Consider the following 7,271-nt stretch of genomic DNA (forward strand, 5'->3'; position numbering starts at 1 on the left):
TCCAATAAGAAACTCCTCCAAGAGAATTTTTCAATTTTTAATTTTTAGCTTCATCCTCTATCAAGAGACTTCGAGTTCGATTTACCTTCATATCGATTCTTTTTATCATTCGTTCGAAATTCGTTACCAAATTATCCATTATCATTACCAAGCTTCCCTGGCAAGGATCAATCGCCACCCAAATTCGCCAAACAATCGTTATTCTTCTAATCTCCTCCCCTTCCATCATGCTCAAGGAACCAATTGTCCCCTAAATCCGTCTCCCCCTCCTCCCCGCCCCGAAATGTCGTCCCAGAAGAAACGTGGGGGTCCAAGTTAAGGCAATAACGAGTCTTTGGACAGCGTTAACCCGAAATTAATTGACCCCAATCGTCGTCGGTTCGCAACGCGATTTGTCCGCCGCATCTGCCGAATCGGGCGTGCGGTCGAATTAAGTTGGAGCAAAGTCTCGTTGGACGACCAGCCAGCGTGTCAGCCAGGAAGAAGAGACGGTGCAGATGGCACCGTTTTTCTGATAGTTTCCCAAGAAAAGAAATTACTTGGGTGTAAACGAATTAAACCGAGGGCGTCCCTTTTCGTGACCAAGAATTCTGGCGCTTGGATCGTGAAAGGAATCGAAAAAAATTTTGAGCAAAATCCGAGAGCACGAGTATAAAGTTATCGTAAAGTGATGAATGCGAATAATCGAGGAGAAACGTTGGAAGAAAACGAGATTTCGAGATGGAGAATAATTGTTTGAATTATTTCGAGAAACTGATATTGAATTCGTTTAAGCATTATGCCAGTTTCTTTAAGCAAGTTGTTACCACGATTATGTTACGTTTGCAACATTGATTCCGGTTGAATATTTATATTCTTATACGAAGCTTCGATTTCTATCGAAACAAGAATTATCCGATCCCACTCGACGTTTCCATCGAGCTTGACTTTCCTACCTCCCACGGGGAATGTAAAATCTCTTGCTCGCATTGATTGCACCACACAGATGTCTTTCCTCACTCGATATCTTGGATCCATGTACAAGTTGCGAAGGAAGGGGAAAAAATCCTACTTATCTTAATATCTTCTTCGATAATATTTTTTTATCCTCGCAATATTTTCCTTCTCTTCGAATAATATCTCAAAAACGAATAAACAAATGGAATTCAAAATCAAAATGGTATCCCTTTACCATTAAAATTTCAAAGAGAGTCAAACGAAAGAGAACAACAAAGAAACAAACGAAACAACGCCCCCCTCAAGAAAATGTCAAAATTAATCGAAAATTAAATTCCTCGCTCCGAGAAATTCCGATAGAAATTCAAACAAAACCTTCGCAGATCCATTGTTTCCTCCACGGGGATTCGATCGCGTAGTTCCTTAATTTCTTGGCACGCGAAATTGCGCCAACCGTGGAGGAGGAAGAAGTCGAGGACACTCTCGAACGAGGGGTGGGAGGGAGAGACGGTTCGCGGATAAGGTCGAAAAGGTAATCAAACTCTCTCGAGAACGTGGCTATTAATTACCAGCCGCCGCTTACGCGCCACGAATTCCAAAACTCCTCGTTCGTGGTCCCTCCCCTGCACCCCTTCTCCTCCCCCTGGTATCGTCTGAAACTCGACGCGGGGGTGTCGCGACGACGACGCCCTGACCCATCGTCCTCGTCGTCCTCGTCCTCCTCTTTCTCGCGAGCTTTGACTTTATAATCGTCTCACCACCCTCCTCTCCCCTCTCCTCGCGGAATGAAATTCCGCCTGACAACCGAAACCGTCTGAATAAACATGAACGCAGAGCTTCGGTGTCGTGACGATCGCGACGACAGCTTCCCGCGTAATTAGCGCGAAAGACGCAATTTAGTCTAGGCAACCGCGTCGAAGATGCTCGGCGAAGAGGGTGGCTTTCGACGCTTTATCGTCGTGGAGAGGGTGGTGACGTTTCGTCGAAGCAAGGATCCACGTGACTTTCGCTCGAATTGGGTCAAGAGCATGGACACGAATTGGGTTGGATTAAGTGGATTTGATTTTGTATTATAAGTTTTGTTAAGTCGTGTACCGTTGAAAAGTGTTTGGTGTCTGTTTGTGTAAGTTGATGGATTTTTTTGATTCGATCTTATTGTTCGTTTTTCTTCGTAAGGCTTCGTCGAAGAAGATTTATTTTTTTATTATATTCATACGGGGGGAAATTGGATTTCTTGAAAAGGCGATCGCGTGAAAGAGATACGTGGGCGTTAAATTTGAGCCAGATCTCGGTTGCTTTATGAGAGATAAGATTGATTAAAATGAAGGTTGGTACTTTATGTACTTTGTGCGAAGGTTGATTCAATTGAAGTGGAAACGATTCATACGTGTATTAAGATAGTTTATTTTAAAGAGGAAATATAATTTATTCGTGTTTGTCGAGTTAATTTGAATAGAATATTTATACGTTTCCCAGCCGTTGTCTTGGGAATTAGACAAAGAACGAATTATCTAAGCGATCGAAGTGTCTCTTTAATCGTTTCGAATCGCGTATCTCCCCAAAGTAGGTCGAGATTCTTTTCAAAAGAGAAGACACTTGCCTTTGTTGACAATATCCTTTGATTTTCCCCTGTATCTTTGTGATACAGTTTTCAAGCGTTCGCAAACGTTCCTTTCATTCTTTGATTCACCTACCGTAAATTAGATTGCATCCCTTTTAGATGATATTCTATGGGAAAAAAAAAAAAAACATAAAAAAAAACAAAAAACGATCGAAAAATATTTCACCGTGCCGCTTAAATCCACGAGTTGAAGCGAACGATATCTTTGCAAATATTCTCAGCGCAATATCTTTGCAAACTTGAATCACAACCCTTGTCGTTATTTTCTAAATATTATTACCTCTAAAAAATCCATTTTCATCTTTTTCGACCCTACCTTCGTTTCAATCCAAATCAAACCAAAAATCAATACCATTGACCCTTCCTCCCTTCCCTTCCCAGATTGTTCATCGCGATAAATTCGAAGATAGACAAGGTGTTTAACAGGCGAGGGCGCGATCGCAGAGGGCGGATCGGTGTATCGCGGCGTCGTGAATCGGGATCGAGTTAACCATCCCCCCATCTTGCCCCGGCCCCCTTGTAACATTCGAGTCGAGTGGCGCGGTAAGCGCCTTACAGGATGTACAACTTGACGCATGGAGGGTGCAAGAAACCTCGTCGCCATTGTTTTCGGCTTATAACCCGCCCCTGCACGCACCCGTCCTCACCGTCTTTCTCTCTTTCATTCACGGGTCTCTCGCCTGCTCGGGGAGTCTTGATTCCAACACAATGAACAAGCTTCAATGGCTCGTCTCTGCCTCTGTCGAGATCCGTCCCCTGTTCCCTTCGCTCTTATTTTCTTCTCTCTTTCCCTCCCCTTCCCTCCTCCTTTCTTTTTCCCTCCTTCTCTCCCTCGTTCGGCGTTCTCGCGGGCAGATTTTTCGAATTTCGAGGCGAGGAGCGTAAAAGCCGAGGCTCGTTAGAACGGTCCAGTTGCCCGCGCGATTAACCGGAAACCAATGAGCCCTCTCGAAGATGGAGGAAGGGAGGGGGGCTGGGGGCGGTTGTCTGCGGTTAACAGCGGATCGTCTGTTTTCCTCGCCGAGAAAAGTGATTACTAGGCTCTATGCTCGACCGCCGGCGAGCTGGAAAAGCGACGCTCGATTTTCTTCAGCGGGGGATAATTAATTGGATATATGTAGGACTCCTCCTTGGATCTTTGCCTCCTGTTCTCTCTCCTGTTTTGTGACCGTTGATCGTCTATTAATCTCAAGCCTCTGTCCCAGTTCTTGCCCGTATTTCGCCGTGAAATGGATTAAATCACGTAAGTGGAAATAGGAGATGTGTCTGAGATTACAGACAGTGCGCGTGAAATTTCTGTATATTTTATCCCTCAGATATGATACTTGTCCACGTCTTTCTTCGTGTAAGAAGTGTATGAGAAACGTATTTTTAATTTCCTTCCCCCAAGATTTTAATTATAAATTGATGGAGTTATCTTTAATTATCTTTAATTTATTTCGACCTACGCTGATAAATCTTATTTCCAATTATTCGAAATCGAACGTGCGTCGGATGACTCTTGATTAATGGGACGAATCGACGTTGAAAATTGTTTCCATTTGGATCATTTGTTTCGGCGCCACTATCTTCCTAATTGGATCGCTTTGAAAGGTTGTTGTACGCGCAATTGCGAGCCAATTTGCGCGAAAGAGAAGAAAGAAAGTTGGAGAAAGAAGATGGAGTCGCGTAATCATCGATAACGCTTAATCTCCTTATGAAATCGCGCTTTAATTGGAATCTCCTCTCGGAAGAGGGGAGGATTAACGAAGGTTAATCGATTCGTTTTATCCTTTGCGAGTGCGAAATGCGATAATGGTATCAATATTCATTCGGGACGAGACAAAGGACGCCCCCGGTTAAATAAATTACTTACTTGAATGGTATCTGACAAATCTGAGCATCGAGATCTGGGCACACTCGTGTTTCATGGTGAAATAAGTTGAAATACGGAATACGATACCCGGAAATAGGCATGGATACTGGACGATCTTTTTTTGCTACGATGTTCCAACTTCCTTTGTGCGCGAAATCTTTTACGATCGGGGAAACTGTCCATTGTTTGGAGCCGTCGAGTTTACGGTTTCAGAGTGAATAGATCGGACGCTTTTACGTTGTCTTCTTGTCGAAAGCTTGCCAATCGAAGGTGTGGTATAGGTGTCATTGAAAATTATTCTGAAATGAAACGGAGATTTAACTTGATTTCATTTATATGTGACGGAGTCTATATTCTTCCATTTTTGACTTTGATCTTTAAACTATGGAGTTTAGAGGAAAATTTCAATATTCTTGGAATTTATTTATTTCCATAAAGTCCATTGTTGTGTCTTTTTTTGAGAAAAGACTCGAAGGCCTGGTTTAGAATTTTATTAAGAGGTTGAATAAATAACGTGAAAAAATTGACACAAGGATCGATGATTATTTTGCACAAAGTCGTATGATTCGAAGAAGATTTAGAAGACAATGGTAATAATTAAAATTCGTTCGTTTGTAAAAGAGGCTCGTGTGCTCTGACGAATCCTGGAAAGGGATCAGATCTTTGAAAAGGATTAAGACAGTTGGTCGACTCCTGTAGATATTTCGTGTAACAACGAAGAAAACTTATATAAACCCATTTAAATTCTCCCAAAAATTGTTCCAAATTTTATTTCAAAACAATAGAATGGAATAGAATAAAAATATTACTATTACTTACTCCTGTAGAGATTTCGTGTAACGAAGAAAACTTACTTATATAAACCCATTTAAATTCTTCTAAAAATTGTTCCAAATTTTATTTCAAAACAATAGGATGAATTAAAATAAAAATATTACTAAACTTGAACGTAATCATCGTATAAAATCAATCCTCCGATGATCCGTAATCCCTGCTTACGTTAGAGGAATTCTGATTTTAAAATTGCACTATCAAATTTTTCGCTAAAAAATCTTTCTCGAAGAGGATCGATCGATAAGAGACGGTGTACGTATATACACACACGTACGTGTACGTATACACGCAACGGGGCTCATTTCGCGGAATTGCTTAAACGCGCGTGTAATTGAATCTCGGCTCGGCCGAGATTGGACTTGCCGCATGAATTCGCAACACGGCCGGCCAGCATTTTCGACTTATTAACGGCACGAGAAAAGGCATCGAAATTATGCGAAGCCCTTTCCTGTTATCGATGACGGCGAACCCATCGCCGCGACATCGATCGCCCGCTTAATTATTCGTCCCAAGATTTTCGCGGCCGAGGAATTACCGTAATAACCCCCTCGTAATGATACCAGATCGTCGTGCGCGTCGGCCCATCTTTTGTGTCGTTAACCTCGTTCCATCACGCGAAAGCGGAGGGGGAGAAGGAAGCGCGGCAAAAGCGAGGTTGGTTAATAAATTGGGATTATTTTTAACCGCTTGTGTTAACGCTTCGAGGATCGAAGGAGGAACGAGAAGGATCTATATTTTTTTTTTCCCCCCCTCTCCCCTCTCAGCTCGAGGTCGAGGTTGAGAGTCGTACGAAGGTTGTGCTTCGAAGGAGGTCAACGAGTATTGGGATTTCTTTGACGAATCGATGAGATTCGTTTGAAAAGTAATTACAAGACTGACAATCATTTTCGAAGTTTTACGATTTTCCGACGAGTTCTTACGAGTAGAAACAAAGGAAAAAATTGGAATATTGATTGTGCGGCGTACATAATACACGATGATGGTGATTCAAAGAAACTGGTAGTTACGTAAGAAGTGAAAGCCACTCGATTAATTAAATTATCGAAATGTCAAGATAAAAAAGAATTTTTTCTTTTTTCTTCTTTTTCTTCATCGAGTCAAGTATTCCAAGAATCGAAAAGAATTCCCTTGGAATAATAATTCTAATACTCTGCTAGAAAAACAGAGAGAGAGAAAGAAAAGGATTTCATAATTTTTACCCGATATATCGTTAAAATTATCAACCAAGAGAAGCAAGCTTCATCGAAATCAGCAAAATCCTCCATAGAAAGATAACCATAAATCTTTCCACAAATGCAATCGCTCGGATCCCCATCACGCGGGGGGGATTAACAACCCTCGCCTAATACAATAATCCCCCCGCCGAAAAACGAAGTAAGAAAAAATCGTCGCCGAGCAAATTAAATTAGAAGCTCCTTCGAGCCGTCTTCCCCCCTGCCGAGTAAACACATTCCTGGCCAACTAATTACGATTAATCGTCTCTCCTCTGCAGGGGAGGGGGAGGTGCGCAAAGCCGTTTCACCACCCTGACGGCCGGCGAATATATATCTGAAAATTAATCGCGTGTGACGTGGAGCCGATCTTTGAATACCTTTGAACACAGGAGGAGGAGGAGATCGTGTGGAAGGAGGAGAGTCAAACGTGATTCGGGATACACGTGGCGGATGGAGGAAGTGGAGACGAAGAAGGTTGGGGTTGGGTAAGAAGGAAACGGCGGGAGAAGACTGGAAAGTTAGTCGATCGGTCCACGAGCGGCTCGTTGCCGTTAAATGGCAACGCGGAGGGCATTATCGCGGTCTCACGTTCCTCGTGAAGGTAGCTTGTCGAAAACGGTTCGAGGTAACTTTTGTTGCTCGCTTTTTATCCTTTAAAGCCTTTAGTCGGCCGGAAGTATCGGATTACGGGCCTCGTGTGCCCGCGCACCAGGTTTCTCAGCCCTCCAACCCTTTATATATGTGTCTATACGTATGAAAAATGGGTTTAAATCCCTGTTCTCTCAACCGAATTTCTTCCCTTTTTTTTTTT

General features: G+C 42.6%; 1 protein-coding gene and 1 long non-coding RNA gene across 3 annotated transcripts in view; both read left to right on the forward strand.

Annotated features, from left to right (window-relative positions):
* The window catches only part of LOC102676282 (protein slit), a 483,130-nt gene that overhangs the window by 50,374 nt on the left and 425,485 nt on the right, over positions 1–7,271 (forward strand). The gene's annotated exons all lie outside the window — the stretch shown is intronic.
* The window catches only part of LOC116185578, a 20,685-nt gene continuing 15,612 nt past the window's right edge, over positions 2,199–7,271 (forward strand). Inside the window, exons 1-2 of the long non-coding RNA XR_004150432.1 lie at positions 2,199–2,291; positions 2,939–2,941. This is a non-coding gene — a long non-coding RNA (uncharacterized LOC116185578). The remainder of the gene's footprint in view (positions 2,292–2,938; positions 2,942–7,271) is intronic.

The sequence above is a fragment of the Apis dorsata genome, unplaced genomic scaffold (assembly GCF_000469605.1).
Source record: "Apis dorsata unplaced genomic scaffold, Apis dorsata 1.3 scaffold_220, whole genome shotgun sequence".
In the NCBI taxonomy this organism is placed as follows: domain Eukaryota; kingdom Metazoa; phylum Arthropoda; class Insecta; order Hymenoptera; family Apidae; genus Apis; species Apis dorsata.